The sequence below is a fragment of the Heptranchias perlo genome, chromosome 9, assembly GCF_035084215.1.
Source record: "Heptranchias perlo isolate sHepPer1 chromosome 9, sHepPer1.hap1, whole genome shotgun sequence".
Classification (NCBI taxonomy): domain Eukaryota; kingdom Metazoa; phylum Chordata; class Chondrichthyes; order Hexanchiformes; family Hexanchidae; genus Heptranchias; species Heptranchias perlo.
Window position 1 is genome coordinate 71,510,538 of NC_090333.1, and position 18,805 is coordinate 71,529,342.

The 18,805-nt window shown below is 43.8% G+C and overlaps 1 long non-coding RNA gene across 1 annotated transcript in view; it reads left to right on the plus strand.

The window, feature by feature from the left end:
* Nucleotides 1–5,244: 5,244 nt before the first annotated feature.
* The window catches only part of LOC137325066 (uncharacterized), a 35,043-nt gene continuing 21,482 nt past the window's right edge, over nt 5,245–18,805 (plus strand). The window contains exon 1 of the long non-coding RNA XR_010963800.1: nt 5,245–5,618. This is a non-coding gene — a long non-coding RNA (uncharacterized lncRNA). The remainder of the gene's footprint in view (nt 5,619–18,805) is intronic.

The window sequence follows — 18,805 nt, forward strand, 5'->3', positions numbered from 1 at the left end:
CAGTGGGAATTACCGACGCTGCATTAAATCGACACCCAGGCAAACCTCATCAGTAATCAGGGCTTTGTTTTCAACCTGGGAGAGGGGGAAAATGAAAGGGATCTCTTCTGCGGACAGGATGGTAATATGCGAGGATCGTGCTGCGTTGGCCTAACCCCTTCAGTACTGCAAAGAACAAAGTAGACACTGCAGGAGACTTCAGGTTTGCAGAGATAAATGCTCTGTGCTGACAGAACAAAGAGCCAACATCTCCACTCTTTTACAAAACTTGAGGCATCTTCCCTTTTTAATGAGCACATCTCCCATGAAAACACTATTGCATCATGGAAAAGATTTGTTGGAACTCCAAGCAAGGGGAAAAAAAGTCAAGGTGCAACCATGGTAGTTCGACTGGTCCATTGCTTATTTCCTAAGAAGATGTGCTAACCTGGTGTTGAGACTGGTAGAATAGTCATTGCTTGCCCCAACGGTTAGGCTAGTAGGACAAATGATTCCCAGCCTGGCTCCTAATGGCCAGGCATTGACAGTGATTGAATATCAGTGCTCGATCCGCAAGGGCAGACCGGCAGCATGAGCAACAGAATGCTAGACTCCTACACACCTGCAGAGTCTGGGAGCACAAAGAGTAGAAGGCTTGACAATTGAAGGCCAGTAGTAAAGACGTTACAATGCACACGTCCGATTTAAAGGGTCACACATTTCAAACCCATAACTGCTGACAAACAATTTCCTCAGTCTGGTGTGGAAGACAAATAAACATTGAGGAAGGATCGGTAAGGTACTTGTTCCATCCAAATAAACACTTTAATTGGAGTGGTAATACTTAGCTGCTTTTATTTCCAGACCCTCTAGAATTTCCTGTCAAAGAATAAAAAAAAATACAAGAGAGACCTTAAAGTGTAATTGCTACAATATGTTTACTCCCATCAGGAGGCAATTTAGTGTTCAGTTAACAACATGCAAGTACGATACACATCACTATCAAACTGAAAGCATCTTCTCTTGTCTCGAAGCTCAGCATACATCAACTATACACTTAATCTCTTGAAATCAAAATTCATAATTTTTCACCGCCTGGATAGGTGAGATATTCATACCTCCACTCTGATTGACAGGTCACTACGTGGATAGGTGAGATATTCACATCTCCACACTGAGTGACAGGACACTACCAGGATAGGTGAGATATTCATACCTCCACTCTGATTGACAGGTCACTACGTGGATAGGTGAGATATTCACATCTCCACACTGAGTGACAGGACACTATGTGGATAGGTGAGATATTCACATCTCCACTCTGAGTGACAGGACACTACCAGGATAGGTGAGATATTCACATCTCCACTCTGAGTGACAGGACACTACCAGGATAGGTGAGATATTCACATCTCCACACTGAGTGACAGGACACTACCAGGATAGGTGAGATATTCACATCTCCACACTGAGTGGCAGGACTCTCCTATCCTGGGAGTGTCCTGCCACTCAGTGTGGAGATGTGAATATGTCTCCTATCCAGGTAGTGTCCTGCCACTCAGTGTGGCGGTGTGAATATCTCACCTATCCTGGTAGTGTCCTGTCACTCAGAGTGGAGATGTGAATATCTCACCTATCCACGTAGTGACCTGTCAATCAGAGTGGAGGTATGAATATCTCCACACTGAGTGGCAGGACACTAACTGGATAGGAGAGATATTCACATCTCCACACTGAGTGACAGGACACTATGTGGAGAGGTGGGATATTCACATCTCCACTCTGAGTGGCAGGACACTACCAGGATAGGTGAGATATTCACATCTCCACACTGAGTGACAGGACACTACCAGGATAGGTGAGATATTCACATCTCCACACTAAGTGACAGGACACTACCAGGATAGGTGAGATATTCACATCTCCACACTGAGTGGCAGGACACTACCAGGATAGGTGAGATATTCACATCTCCAACATTAGGGATAGGACACTACCTGGATAGGTGAGATATTCACATCTCCACACTGAGTGACAGGACACTATGTGGATAGGTGAGATATTCACATCTCCACACTGAGTGACAGGACACTACCAGGATAGGTGGGATATTCACATCTCCACACTGAGTGACAGGACACTACCAGGATAGGTGGGATATTCACATCTCCACACTGAGTGACAGGACACTACCTGGATAGGTGGGATATTCACATCTCCACACTGAGTGACAGGACACTATGTGGATAGGTGAGATATTCACATCTCCACTCTGAGTGACAGGACACTATGTGGAGAGGTGAGATATTCACATCTCCACTCTGAGTGGCAGGACACCTCATGGATAGGTGAGATATTCACATCTCCACTCTGAGTGACAGGACACTATGTGGAGAGGTGAGATAGTCACGTCTCCACACTGAGTGGCAGGACACCTCATGGATAGGAGAGATATTCACATCTCCACTCTGAGTGGCAGGACACTACCTGGATGGGTGAGATATTCACATCTCCACTCTGAGTGACAGGACACTATGTGGATAGGTGAGATATTCACATCTCCACACTGAGTGGTAGGACACTAACTGGATAGGTGAGATATTCACATCTCCACTCTGAGTGACAGGACACTATGTGGAGAGGTGAGATAGTCACGTCTCCACTCTGAGTGGTAGGACACTAACTGGATAGGAGAGATATTCACATCTCCACTCTGAGTGGCAGGACACTACCTGGATAGGTGAGATATTCACATCTCCACACTGAGTGACAGGACACCTCATGGATAGGTGAGATATTCACATCTCCACACTGAGTGACAAGACTCCACGTGGAGAGGTGAGATATTCACATGTCCACACTGAGTGACAGGACACCACATGGATAGGTGAGATATTCACATCTCCAACCTTGGGATATGACACCACGTGGACAGGTGAGATATTCACATCTCCGTACTGAAGCTACATTAGGTAGCCGAGCTTTCTCAATGCACATGCCTGAAGGCAAGATATAACAGTACCGATACACTACCTGTCAATGCCTATAGTTACATACTACTCAAATGGGATAAACACGTCAGTTTTGAGTATCAGTAAAATCTTGGAATGAACTGTCCATGTTTCTGAAAAGACCAATTCTTGATTCTTTGCCTTGTACCTTTGCACTGACTGTCACCTAAACTGAACAGTTCAGGTAGCGACTGGACATGGCTTGGTTTGTCAGCAGCTCAGTAATGTGTCAAGAGTACTGATGTGAAACACTGGACTCTGCAGTGAGTGTAGAGACCTCCACAGTGAACCATGATGGTTTTTGATGATCTTCTTTCACCCCGACTACAATTCCTCCCAGGACTTGCTGATGGAGCTTGCTTGTGGAAATCTCATTTCCATGGTGGATTTAACTGAACATTTCTTTTTTCTCCCAAAAATTAAATAACGCCGGTGCATCATTTACATAAAAAGACTCAGTCCACTCTCAAGAACAAAAACAAATAGCTTGCATTTATATCACACCTTACATGACTTCAGGACTTGCCAATGAAGTAGTTTTTTTTGAAGTGAAGTCACTGTTGTAATATATTATAAAAAGCATTAGATCTCAGTGTAAAAGGCCCAGATTCAATCAACTTGATATCCATAATACCAGGTACATCAGTGTGTGGCAGAACAATAAGCCCACCAAGGGGTTCAGATAGGTATATATAGAGGGTACCTCTCAGTGAATTGTTGGGGCAGAAATAATTTAAGTTCATAATGACTTAATAAAGGCTGGTATACGAGTCCCAAGCACTGTGCAGTGCACTGAAGAGTAAATACTTCAATATATATTTCTTCTGGCTTCATTATGCTGTGGGATTTTGCAGCACAGATTTGATTAGTTGCACCCTTATATATATATATTTATGTAAAATCTTTGTCTGTACTTTTCCTGAATACACTGTGGATACTGCAATACATGATCCTTGAATAATGCATAAGATTAAAACATAACCAATTAGCTTATAATAAAAAAACTGAATATGCCCATTATCAGCAGAACCCACACAGCTGATGCCATTTGTCTTTCATCAATCCCAGCCCAGGTAGGAAATAGCATCTGCCTGTATTTCACTGTTCTCTCTATCTCCTCTTTCTTTCCCTTAGTATTGATTCCCCTCCTTCCCTCCCCTCGCCATGTTCAACAGCTGCATTATCTTTTTTCTGCAGCGAGGGGATTGAATTTATTCTTCTTGCTCGTTGGTTTGTCATGAACTTACAATCTGAGTGTTGAGGAAATCGGTGAGCTGCTGTATCCCTGCCTGTTTTCCTTTCTGATCTCCACTGGGTTTTGGTGAATGGTGCTGGACCCATTGCAGCCAGTGCTGTAAGGTTAAAATGCTAGCGGGGCATGTCCAGGCAGAAAGCTGTGCTTTAACACAATGTGACAGATCACAACTGCAGGAGACCTACTGTCACTTCCAGGCCTCTGGTAAGGTGATACACAATGTCTGCAGCCAGGTTTCTTGATGATAACTGTGCTCTGAGCAAAAGGGCAGATGTCCTGTAAACATGTTTACAGGAGCTTCAGTCTACAGCCTGATTATTTGAAATGAAATGTAATCCTGAAGATGGCCTCAATGTTCGAAGAAGATTGAGCTCTCAATGATTTTGCTTATTTACTGTAAAAACAACTTAATTACAAAGCATGCATGAGGCCTTTTGCTTGGGTCGCCATTTTGTATTTAGCATGGGAGGCGGAGTTAACTCATCAAGGGAGCTCCGCCCACACACAATTCCTCAGAAACCAAACGTGCATCAGTACTGAGATGTCACCCTCTGCTTTCAGAGCTGGATTTGTGTCTCAGTTCGAAAGTGCTAAACTTCCACATTGAATAACGTACATTCAAAACCATTTTAAATAAAGTACATTCATATAGTGTGGTATAGTAGAGAGCCAGACTCCGCCTCTAACCCCCCCGCCATCTGTGTATCTGCACTGTGAGTGTTTGAGGGGTGTTGTAGTGTAGTAGACTCTACCTCTAACCTCTGTAAGACTACAAATATGGAAAATACTGTAAAAACACTGTAAAACTGCAAGACATGAAACAGGCTGTGAGATATGAAACAGTTAACCCCAGGTGCCAGTCAAAGAGACTCCAGCCCATGATCAGTTTCGGAGACTCATTTACATCAAACAATGATCCCCTAGCGATGACACATTAACATCGAGACAATGTATAATCAAACTGAGCCTCTGAGCCATGCTCAGTCTCGGACAAGAACGGAATGCCTTTCATACCTAAACAACGCTCTCATCCAAGGGCCCATCAGAATGAGGAATTCCGCATTGTTCTGATGCTGTGCAGGTAGCAGGGGAGGAGATAAGGAGTCGTTTCTCAACCTCACAGCTCTGCACAACTAAGGAGTTTTGAATCACCGAGATGCCCAGATGAAGAGGTGTGAATGTCAAGCAATCCAACAGATTGATAGCTGAAACCAGGGATGAGGCCCAGGTGGGGGTTTGCATGACTGGAACACTATAGGAAGGTACAACAGCAGCACGTGGAGGCTGCAGTCAGGTGAAGACGGGCGGAGACCAGTCACCTCCAGATCCAGGCCAACAATCAACTTTGGTAATGACCAGCCACGTGAGTGATTGTAAGTTTCAGTCAAATCATAGAAGGGTTTGTACTGGGGTTTTGTTGCTTTAATAAACTAACAAATTTAGGTTGAGCGAAAGCCTTTTTGTCGCATGCAATTTTGTTCTTTTAATTCTGAGGTCCAAGAACTGGTGTAAGGCGGAAGGGAATAGAACACCTTACACCCCCCCTCGATGTATCTGAACTGGAGCAAAAACTGGGAAACAATCAGTTCTTTAGCGGTGTGTCTCCCTCAGCTGGATGAACAAACGGGGCAACAGGTTTCAGTAAACTCTGGGTCCACACAGTCAGCCCAGTGCCCGCACTGGAGAAGCAAGCTCAAGATTAAAGTTTAAAAACCAGAACTACAAGGGTCAGTAGCAGCACGTTTTCAAAATAAATACGTTTTTCACTGATGCCAGAAGATCATCAGCTAAAGCACATGGCAAGTAAAATCAGAACCACCTGGTCGCAGCTCCTTGTAAAGTCCCAGCAGTGACTGCTGTCTCTTCCCAAGGCCTCAACATGTCAGCTCACACCAGCTGCAAATGTAAGACATGCACTGCATTGGCTGCCTGCTGTTTTATTGGATTGAAATGGCCACGGTCACCTCTGCACACGTAGATTATAGAATAACCATTACCAGCTGGGCAAAATGCCATTCAGCAGCAGAATGATGTGACACTGAACCCCACTGCCCTGAGCAGAAGGCATGAAGTGAATGTTTTGCTAATGCGGCTATTAACCTTCAACCTGCAGCTCTGCGCAGCAGCGCAACAGAGGAGCACATTAACCCTTAGCCTGCTGAATAAACTGGACTCCACACAGTTACACAGTGAGCTGTCCTTATGATGCTGAGTAAACAGGAACCTCAAAGTTAAAGAGTGAGTAACCCTTCCTGCTTAATAACCATGAACTTCAGATATTAAGGGATACAGAACCAGGGTGGATGGATGGAGTTAAGATACAGATCAGCCGTAGTCTAATTGAAAGGCGGAACAGGCTCGAGGGGCTGAATGACCTACTCCTGCTCCTATGGTCTTTGATAGCTCCACAGTAAGTAATCCTTATCCTCCCAAATGAACAGACACCAATTGTTCTCATTGAGAAACCAAGATGAATGACCGAGGCCCATAGTGCAGAATACCACCGAGGTTGAAACGAGGTGATAAACAGCAAATAGGGTTTAAGAGACATTAAGCTTGGGGTCCTTGTTCAGCCCCCACCAGGAGGCCAACTGCATTCCCCTTTCCAGCTGCTTTTTCAGGGTGAATCCAGCACCATTCACTCAGTCACCAAGACAGCCTTCGTCCAGCTACATCGCATTGCTCACCTACATCCCCACCTCACCACTGCTGCTGCCTTATCCATGCCCTTGTTACCTCAAGTGTTGATTTGTCAAAAGCAACTCATTCAGAACTCTTCTGCTCATATCCTTATCCAATACCAAACCCTGCACACCTACCGCCCCACCTTGAACTATCTCCATCAGCTCCCCGTCCCAAGCCCATTGACTTCAAAATCCTTCTTCTCATTTTCAACTCCCCTCCACTGAATTGTTCGACCTTACCTCTGGTAATCTCCTCCAGTCCTGCGACCCAGCGTGCAGACTCCATTCTTTTGACTCTGGTCTAACTCTGTGTCCCTCGCATTCATGGGGGAGAAGGGAATAGAGGCACATGGGGGCAGGGTGGTAAGAGGTAATTAGTGTGGGAGAAGGCTCGTGTGGAGTATAAACACCAGTAAAGACCATTTGGGCCAAACGGGCTGCTCCTAGTGCTGTAGGTTCTATGTAATTCTATGTAAATCCCTCCCGCCCTCTGCTCGACCATCAGTGACAGGTCCTTCAGCCAACAAATCTTTTTCCTGAACACCTCTTCCCACTTTCAATAACATCTTCAAGCATGATATTGGTCAATCCTCCCATAACCTCTGTCCCACTACCACTTGCTATCCCCTGACCTCCTGTAAAGCACCTTGGAACATTTGTCATGTCAATGTTTGCTGTGGCTCTGAAAGGAAAGACTGGGAAACGTGAAGAGTTTCACAAGTTTCAGGTCCTTTCAAAGAGAGAGTTAGAGCAAGAGACCTTGCCTTGAGTCTTGATCTTAACACAGAAGGGACGTAGGGAAAAGGAAGAGGATGGAGGATGGTGGACTTGGAGTGTAGAAGGAACAAGAGAGGAAAGTTCAGAGGTCACTGACCACAGTGGTATCGGTAAAATAGAGAAAGGATAGAATGATTGTGGCATAGAGAAGGAAGTTGGAGATTATAGATCAGAGAAGGTTTACCTATCAGATGACATATTTTTCTTGTTTTCTGACCAACAAAATGAGACTTTAATGCCAATTCTGTGCTATGGTCCTATATGAGATTTCAGTGTCAATCAAGGCCAATTTTGTGCTGGGTGCCCATATCTGCTAGGAAACTGGCTGGGACTGCCTAAATCAATTTCAGCCAGCAGAGAGAGGAGATTTCCATCCCATCAGCCTGAGGTGGATTAGAAAGCAGATCTCAGAAAATGAAAGGGCGGTCTGGTAACCCACCACATCACCCAATCCTCAATCTACCTTCCTTTGTGAAGAATCCAAGGTGATTTAAGGGGAATACGTGTATCAAAGGGACACAATCTTAATTTCTATGGAAAGGTCATTGAGACAGTCCCTCATTCATGTTCAGGATATAGCTGAATTGCATTTAAAGCCTTGGGGCTGAGTAGCCCTCCTGATCACAAACAGACATTGGAACAGGAGTAGGCCATTCAGCCCCTTGAGCCTGTTCTGCCTAACTTCTCGCATCTGCATACCTGACTTTCATGCCACCGGCCACTCTCATCCAGTCACCCAATTCACCTGGGACAGACTGGTCTCATCCATTCCCTTGGTTCACACAGGCACAGACAATATCCAGCTGTCTGCTTGGTGCCACAAACCAATTAACTAGAAATAATGGAAATCGATGGATATGATTTATAATGAGGTGCGTATCTCTACAAGGTTTTTCTGTCCTGCATCCATCTGGAACTCAAGATGTCATTGCATTTTTCATTAAATGTCCAAAATAAAGATTAGAATAACTGGTTTAATGTTTTCAGCAATACACATGCACAATGTCTTAGGGATAATGACCCAGAAATTGCTTTAAAAAAGAGGATTGGCTAAAAGACAGAAAACAGAGAGTAAGGATAAACGGATCATTCTCAGGTAGGCAGGCTGTAACTAATGGGGTGCCGCAAGGATCGGTGCTTGGACCTCAGCTATTTACAATCTATATTAATGACTTAGATGAAAGGACGGAGTGTAATGTATCCAAATTTGCTGACGATACAAAGCTAGGTGGGAAGGTAAGCTGTGAGGAGGACCCAAAGAGTCGCAAAGGGATATAGACAGGCATATAGAGTGGCAAGAAGGTGGCAGATGGAGTATAATGTGGGAAAATGTGAGGTTATTCAATTTGGTAGGAAGAATAGAAAAACAGAATATTTTTTAAATGGTGAGAAACTATTAAATGTTGGTGTTCAGAGAGACTTGGGTGTCCTCGTACAAGAAACATAAAAAGTTATCATGCAGGAACAGCAAGCAATTAGGAAAATGAATAGCATGTTGGCCTTTATTGCAAGGGGGTTGGAGTACAAGAGTAGGGAGGTCTTACTATAATTATACAGGGCTTTAGTGATACCACTCCTGGAGTGCTGTGTACAGTCTTGGTCCTTAGCTAAGGAAGGATATACTTACCTTAGAGGCGGTGCAATGAAGATTCACTAGATTAATTCCTGGAATGAGAGTGTTGCCCTATAAAGAGAGGTTGAGTGAATGGATCTATAATCTCCGGAGTTTAGAAGAATGAGAGGTGATCTCATTGAAACATATAAGATTCTGAGAGGGCTTGACAGGGTAGATGCTGAGAGATTGTTTCCCTCGGCTGGAGAGTCTAGAACTAGGGGGCGTAGTCGCAGGATAAGGGGTCGGCCATTCAAGACTGAGATGAGGAAGAATTTCTTCATGCAGAGGGTTGTGAATCTTTGGAATTCTCTACCCCCAGAGGGCTGTGGATGCTGAGTCATTGAGTATATTCAAGACTGAAATCGATAGATTTTTTTGACTCTAGAGGAATCAAGAGATATGGGGATCGGACAGGAAAGTGGAGTTGAGGTTGAAAATCAGCCATGATCTTATTGAGTAGTGGAGCAGGCTCGAGGAGTCGTATGGCCGACTCATGCTCCTATTTCTTATGTTCTTAGAACAGAGAGCTCAACAGCGCTCTCTATTGTTAGTGGTGAAATGGAGGAGCAAATTCTGACGTTCACACATGCACAATGAACTGCAGAAATCCAGAACTTGCTCCTCCTGGTTTGCTGGCGATTTGACAGCTTCGCCTTAAAGGAATGTCGCCGGCTGGAATCAGTGGACTCAATGGACCCGCGCCAACTTGCTCTTCTGCCCAGCTGGAAAGTAGCTAATATCGACACAAAACAGATACGCTTAGAAATACCAGGTCTGAACTAAGTTTTAACAGTGTGATAAGTCTTAATGACTGCCAAACAACTAAAGTTAACTTTTAAAAATGTGGAGTCTCATTACTCCTTATTTTAATAGTTTTTGGACATTTAAAAAATGTTATTTTACTTTTTCCTTCTGCCTCTTATTTAATTTGATTATTTCTCACCCTCTCTTTTTTTCACTGTCGATAACTCTTTTTACAAATGTTTTTAATGTTTCACTTCCTGGATTTAGCATTCCAGCCTGCAGAAACACTTTGCAGCATGTCAAAAATGTAGCACTCTGATTGGTCAAGGGGAGAGTGTGATCCTTTTGCTTCTCCCATGGGTCCCAGCTTCACTGGATCTAACACTGAAGCTCTTCTCCGCTTTCTATTAAAGAGAATGCACCCAGTAAAGACCACGGTATGTTAGTGGGTTAGTATAAATCTATGGAACGACGAACACTGTTGGTCACTGCTCCGAGCAATTTCTGGGTCAATGTCTTTACTGGCTCACATCATCACCCAGTACTGCTGAACAAAGAGGAGCATTTCAAATTGGTTATTGATTCCTTGGGAAAGTAGATTTAGTACAAATTTCCTTGGCTCAAAATAGTTCTTCAAGAGCACTACTATGCACCATTGTAGGAACAAAAGGAATAGCTGCCGTTGTCAAGTGGGAATCAATACAGTGTAACAATTTGGAACATTTCATTGAATGTGGTGGAAATCTGGAACTTTCTCCCCCAAAAAGCTGCTGAGACTAGGTCAAGTGGAAATTTCAAAACTAAAATTGATAGATTTTTGTTAGGCAAGGGTATTAAGAGTTACAGAACCAATGTGGGTAGATGGAGTTAAGATACAGATCAGCCGTGATCTAACTGAATGGCAGAACAGGCTCAAGGGGCTGAATGGCCTACTCCTGTTCCTACGTTCCTATGTATCCACATGTGACTGACTAGAAGGTGCTGTGAAGGCTGGTGAGAGGACAATGCACAACTCGCCAGCAGCCTGAGCAGACACATGCAAATAGACTAAAGACAGAGATGCCACTGTAGTACTATGCAGTGTTTGTATTTGCCATTGTGAAAGCCACAGTAGTGTTTACAAGATGCATTTTATAAGATGTACTGCACCAGTACTCAATTAACATAGACAATGCCTATTCTGGGAATAAACCTATTCGCTACTGAATTGAAATTCCATTCAGGAACAATTTCTGTGAATGCTGCACAGGAAGTTGGGCACGCTGCAATTATTTTTTTTAAAGTTTATCTTGTTGGGATCTCCAGACATTAAAAAGTGAAGATTAGACCAAATGAGGCCAGAAATAATCGAGACAATGGCAGTTTTGGGGGTGGCCTAAAGATTTGCAGTGCATGGTAATGGAGCAACATTTTGGTGCTTGTTTGAACTGGATTCATCAATATTTCAAAGTGAATATCAGGCAAAATGATTGGAGAACACAAATTGTGCTTTTGGTATTCAATACTGAGAAACCAGATTGACAGGATTTAATAACTATGATTGACGTGCTCAGAAGCTATCATGTCAAGCTAATTCCATTATTGAGTGGTATAAGTTTCATGTTAACAATCAATTGGAAGGAGAGCTAATTGTTGGATAGGCAGATAGTTTAAACTTTTGTACACCAAAGACGAGACTTAACAATTGGCAGCAGGTCTCTGATCGATGTCTTAAAATACATCAGAAGTTGACCAAGTTGCATCCATGAAATGACTATTGATGTCTAGAGCTCTGGCATTGGATTGGTGGAAAATAGAACATCCTCGCCGACTGGAATTCAGCCAAATCAGAGACTAAATCTTTTTCAACGTGGGTCCGAGCACCAAATGACTAGTGGGAACTGGGTGACACAGAAAGTAAGGTCAGAATAAGTAGTTGAAGTTATTGTTTAAAGAAAACAAGAAATAGAAATTGGATGTTTTGTTAGAACGATATATAAAAAAGGGGAAAGTAAAACCAGCATTTATACAACACATTATCACATCACTCAAATGACGTCTCAAAGTGCTTCGCATACTGGGAAATGCAGTGGCATGTGTTGGCAAAGGAGGCAGCCATTTTGAACAAAGCAAGATTCTACAAACAGCAATGAGATGAATGGTCAGTCAATGGAGCAAATATTAGTGTCCATTACGCCCCAGAATCAGGCATAGTTGGGCCAAGTCGGATCCTATAAACGTGCGATCAGTCCCGATGGATCTCCGCCCACTTCTCCAGTGAGGCTTGGGGTGAGGAGGGGAAATTACCGCTCTAAATAGGCAGGAACTTCATGTATTTAAATGATGCAGGCATGATGTAATAACACCTCTAACATCATTCTGTGGCTATTAAGCCCACAAAGCACCCGATCGTAATGGCACCCCTATAAAATATATATGGACGTAAGTTTAAAAGGTTCAGTCAGAGGATTTGTTCAGCTGATTCAAGGCCATTTCTGTGCCGCTTTCATTCCTTTACGGTAATTGCTGTTCTGCTTCTCTTTTTCCCATTCCATTAATGTCACCAATGGGAATTCCCCCAACTTATCTTTTTAGAGAGGACTAATGCAGCAACGCCAGACCGTACCAGAGATGTTCTGCACCCACCCATAGAATGTATGACTTTGAGCCTTTCTTATTCAACCGAATTCAAAACATGCTCTCTGACCCAGACACTGTTGAACGCAGCATACTCAAAAAAAATGAATATTGTTCCGAACTCCGGATATGGCAAATTTTGAATTAATAAAATGGCATCACAGCAGTGATTTGGAGAAAAAGTATGGATTAAGACTTTTCACCATGGAGTAAATCATGAGGCCACAATACATGGATATAAACAGCAGCACTGTAAAGGCGGTGGAGAAAGCAAACATGCTGTTAGGGTGTGTCGTAGAAATCAAAACAGAAACGTGCAGCTAAAATACTGTGTATCTCATTAAGATGAGCCCTCGGTGCAACTATGTGTGATGAAAAGCTCAGCAATATTTAATTGGTTTCGTGGGCTCCTGTCTATCAGTTGTAGACGAGATACAAGTAAAAGCTAGTCATCTGACAGGACAGCCTTCTCTCATTGTTAACCTCCAGCCTCCCTCTCTTGTTTCATCAATGGTCCTTGCTCCTCTGAACTTTCCTCCTTGTTCCTCAAAGCTCCAAATACACTGTCCTACACACTCTTGTACCTCCCTGCATTCTCACCATGTTACATTCAAGTCTCATTGAACCATCTCCTACGTTTATCTTCCCCAGCACCTCAAAACTGTGGTACCCTTTCACTTCTTGTCCTACAATCTGCTGGTTAGCTTGGCAGAACGTAACCACCAATTCTCTCTTTCTTCTACTTTTTCCAACCTGCAACATGGGCCGTGCTTGGCCTTCAACCAAGATTTCTCAACATTAAAAAGCCCCGTTTACCACTTCCCCTGTTCTCTTTGTTTTATCGATTGTTCTTTAAATAACGGTCAACACATGATTCTTGATCAGCTCTGTGGAGGGTGACCCTTCCCCTGAGGTAAGGACTCTAGGGTCCTGTAATGGTTGACCTTGGCCTTGTCCAGACTCTTCGTTCTGTTGTCAATCTTGACCCTATGGGGTTCCTGGTAACTGTCTAGAGTGATTGACTTGTCAAAGAGCTGATTCAATCAAAGAAATGTAGGCTCCAAATTCCCAGCCAACACTTCTATGCTTCTGACTATCATTTTAATGAATCATTAAAATACTGACTTGAATAAATAACTTATCATAGTAGGTAGAGCACAGGAGGAGTCCATGTGGCCCATCGTGCCTGTGCCAGCTCTTTGAAAGGGTGATCTATTTAGTCACATTCCCCTGCTCTTGCCCCATAGCCCTGTAAATTTTTTCCCTTCAAGTATTTATACAACTCCATTTTGAAAGTTACTGTTGAATCTGCTTCCTCCACCCTTTCAGGCAGTGCATTCCAGATCATAACAACTCGCTGCGTAAAAGAATGTTTCCTCATGTCGCCTCTGGCTCTTTTGCCGATCACCTTAAATCTGTGTCCTCTGGTTCGCCACCCATCTGCCACTGGAAACAGTTTCTCCTTATTTACTCTGTCAGAACTGTTCATGATTTTGAACACCTCTATCAAATCTCCTCTTAACCTTCTCCGTTGTAAGGAGAACAACCCCAGCTTCTCCAGTCACTCCACATAACTGAAGTCCCTCATCACTGGCACCATTTTAGTAAATCTCCACTGCACCCTCTCTAAGGCCTTGACATCCTTCCTAAAGTGTGGTGCCCAGAATTGAACACAATACTCCAGCTGAGGCATAACCAATGTTTAGCATGTCTTCCTTGCTTTTGTACACCATGCCTCTATTAATAAAGCCCAGGATCCCGTATGCCTTTTTAACAGCCTTCTCAACTTGTCCTGTCACCTTCAAAGATTTGTGTATGTGCACCCCCAGGTCTCTCTGTTCCTGCACTCCCTTTAAAATTGTGCCATTTCGTTTATATTGCCTCTCCTCATTCTTCCTACCAAAATGCATCACTTCACACTTCTTCTCTGCGTTAAATTTCATCTGCCATGTGTCTGCCTATTTCATCAGTCTGTCTGTGTCCTCCTGAAGTCTGTTACTATCCTTCATGTTGTTTACTGCATTTCCGAGTTTCGTGTCATCTGCAAACTTTGAAATTATACACTCTATACCCAAGTCCAGGTCATTCATATATATCAAAAAGAGCAGTTGGGAACTGACCCCTGGGAAACACCACTGTGTACTCCGCTCCAGTCTCAAAAACAACCATTCACCACTACTTTCTGTCCCTTAGACAATTTTGTATCCATGCTACCACTGTCCCTTTAAGCCCATGGGCTTTAATTTTGCTAACATATCTGTTATGTGGTACTTTATCAAATGCCTTTTGAAAGTCTATATACACAAACTCAACCACACTACCCTCATCGACCCTCTCCAATCCTTCATCAAAGAACTCAATCAAGTTAGCTGAACATGATTTTCCTTTAACAAATCCGTGCTGACTTTCATTTATTAGCCCATACTTTTCCAAATGCCAATTTATTTTGTCCCGGATTATTGTCTCTAAAAGTTTCCCCACCACCAATGTTAGGCTGACTGGCCTGTAATTACCAGGTTATCCCTGTCCCTTTTTTTGAACATGGGTGTAGCATTTGCAATCATCCAGTCCTCCAGCACCATCCCCATATCTAGATTGTGGCCAGAGCCTCTGCAATTTCCACCCTTACTTCCCTCAGTAACCTAGGATGCATCCCATCTGGACCGGGTGACTTTTCTACATTGAGTACTGCCAATCTTTTGAGTACCTCCTCTTTATCTATTTTTATCCTATATCCAATATCACCACTACCTCCTCCTTTATTGCTACATTGACAGCATCCTCTTCTCAAGTGAAGACCAATGCGAAGTATTCATTTAGTGCCTCAGCCATACCCTCTGCCGCCACAAGATCTCTCTTTTAGTCCCTAATCGGGCCCACCCTTCCTTTGACTACCCTTTTACTATTCTTTTTTATTCGTTCATGGGATGTGGGCATCGCTGGCGAGGCCAGCATTTATTGCCCATCCCTAATTGCCCTCGAGAAGGTGGTGGTGAGCTGCCTTCTTGAACCTCTGCAGTCCGTGTGGTGAAAGTTCTCCCACAGTGCTGTTAGGAAGGGAGTTCCAGGATTTTGATCCAGCGACAATGAAGGAACGGCGATATATTTCCAAGTCGGGATGGTGTGTGACTTGGAGGGGAACATGCAGGTGGTGTTGTTCCCATGTGCCTGCTGCTCTTGTCCTTCTAGGTGGTAGAGGTCGCGGGTTTGGGATGTGCTGTTGAAGAAGCCTTGGTGAGTTGCTGCAGTGCATCCTGTGGATGGTACACACTGCAGCCATGGTGCGCCAGTGGTGAAGGGAGTGAATGTTTAGGGTGGTGGATGGGGTGCCAATCAAGCGGGCTGCTTTGTCCTGGATAATGTTGAGCTTCTTGAGTGTTGTTAGAGCTGCACTCATCCAGGCAAGTTTAGAGTATTCCATTACACTTTATATGTTTATAAAAAAGACTTTTGGGTTCCCTTTTATGTTAGCCGCTAAACTCTTCGCGTACTCTCTCTTTGCCCCTCTTATTCCCTTTTTTAGATCTCCTCTGTACTTTCTGTATTCAGCCCTGTTCTCTACCATATTATGAACCTTACATTTGTCATAAGCCTCCTTTTTCTGTTTCATTTTAATCTCTATATCTTTAGTCATCTAGGGAGCCCTAGCTTTGGATGACTAAATTTCATGAATAATTAAAATGCTGACAATTAATTAAATAAATTACTGTTTGAATGCATTGAACCCTTTGAATGCATTAAATCAATAAATTCCTTTCTGCAATTAATAAATAATGAAATTAGTGGTTGAATTTATTAATTGAGCTTTGATCGCAGGAACCCATGCCTCAGCAGGATTGTTCCCATTATCCGTTAGCAGGTCAGTTCTGGTAACTCGTCTTCTTACTCTTCCGGATTCTTCCATCAATTCATTTATTTGGCCACTGTTCTCCCAGGTCACTCGTTCCTCCTTTCTGTCATGTTGCACTTCATCCTTTAAATCTAGGTGGCCTGGGCTCACTCCCAATCCTCTCTCCCGTTCTTGTGCACCGTCTTAAACGCAGACAATTTTTGCTGTCAATTATATGGTGCTATATTCGGGCACAAGGTCCCTGCCAGTGTAACGAGTCACCTTATTTAAACCATGGATGTGGTAGACACAAGCTTATTTGCTCCTGCAGGGCAGTGACTGCCCTTCAACTGCTAACCCCAACCTGATGAATCAAATTTCTCACAGCAAACCTCTCTCAAAATGCCTCTCAGGAAAATCAATTTTGCATGAAGTTGCCGACAGCCTGGGGTTGCACAAGATATCCTTTGGGCTAACATTTCCTTACATATTTACAATATGGTTCCTCGTGGACTCCACTGTTACTTGGAAGAAACAACCCTGCCCTTCCACAATGACCAGCCATTTCCAGCTTGCCCTTTGTTTGTATATCCACTATACCATCGAATGTAGAATTTCTGGCACTCAAGAATGAGGTAAATTAACCCAGATTCCTATTGTAGATTCTCTCTCCCATTTCAGCTGCCCGTGAGAGTTGTGGATTCAAGCTGCATAGCCGGAGTTTGAGCTCACAACCTAGGCCGCGTTCCAGTGCAAACCGAGGCCCCGTCTGTCAGTTCCGATAGTTCAGGTGGATGGTAAAGATCCCATTGGAATCGATTCAAGGAAGAGCAGGCAGGTCTCCCGGTGTCCTGGCCTTCCTCAGCAGAAAGAAATTCATTGGGCGTTCATCACATTTCTGTTTGTGGGACCTTGTTGAGGAAATAAAGAAATTGCTGCTACATTTGTCGACATAACAGTCACCGCACCTCAGTGTAATTCATCAGAGCAGCTTCTCCCCATCGGTAACATCCAATTAAAATACGTCAAGTGGGAATTACCAATTAGAGAAATGGGAGGGAGGAGGGGGGAATCCATTTTGCCAGATTTCCACCCATTTGAAGTCCAATCCAATTTTCTGTTTGGTTTTTGTTCAGATGCGAGAAGCATCCATCAGTTTGCAGTTAATCATGTTAAAATTAGACCCCCATTACATCATTTAGATGGGCACACAATTTCCTGGCATTTAAGTTGGCATAATGCTCAGTCCTTTACCCATCCACATCCAATAGGCATCCAGAACTGGGGGTGCTGTTGATGGAAGTGGATTTGAAGAGCCCTGTCGTAAAATTTATAGCAATATTTTGAGAACATTTTCCTGAACCCTTTTCTCTTGCCATTTTTTTGTTACTTTCCCGTTTGCACTTAGTAGGCGAGAAGAATTTGCGCCACGTGTTCTGGCACTGCCAATTTATTTTGGTACGCCTATGGGTTTGGTGCAACTGGCTTCTTTGAGAATCCTCCTCTTCTTGTGATTTTGATGAAGGACAGGAGGTGTGGAGGGATGTCAGTCAGATCAGTCTGCACCAGAGAGACTGTGCCCACACACCCACCAGTACCTACTGGCAATGACCACGCGGAGATGGCGACCTAGGCTCTGGGTCAATGAACACAGGAACAGGAGTAGGCCATTCAGCCCCTCGAGCCTGTTCCGCCATTCAATTAGTTAATGGGCTGATCTGTATCTTAACTCCATCTACCCACCTTGGTTCCATAACACCTAATACCCTGGCCCAACAAAAATCTGTCAATCTCAGTTTTGGAACTTTCAATTGACCCCCAGCTCTTTGTGGGGGGGGTGAGTTCCAGATTTCCAGTACCCCTTTGTGTGAAGAAGTGCTTCCTGACATCACCCCTGAATGGCCTAGCTCTAATTTTAAGGTTATGCCCCCTTGTCCTGGACTCCCCCACCAGAGAAAATAGTTTCTCTCTATCTACTCTATCAAATCCTTTAATCATCTTAAACACCTCAATCAGATCACCCCTTAATCTTCTATGCTCAAGGGAATACAAGGTTTGTCTATGCAATCTGTCCTCATAATTTAACTTTGAGCCCTGGGTGCAGACAGGTGCACAGCTGTGCCTTCTACTGCAAGGTCACCTGAAGCCAACATGTACTGTAGGGCACTGCCAGCAGTAGCAATGACCAACTGCCCCCTCAAGTACAACATGCTGTCCTATGGGGAGATGTCCTGGTGTGGCAAACGGGGCCAAACTCCTCACTACCACCCCATTCTGCACCAGCGATCAGACAGT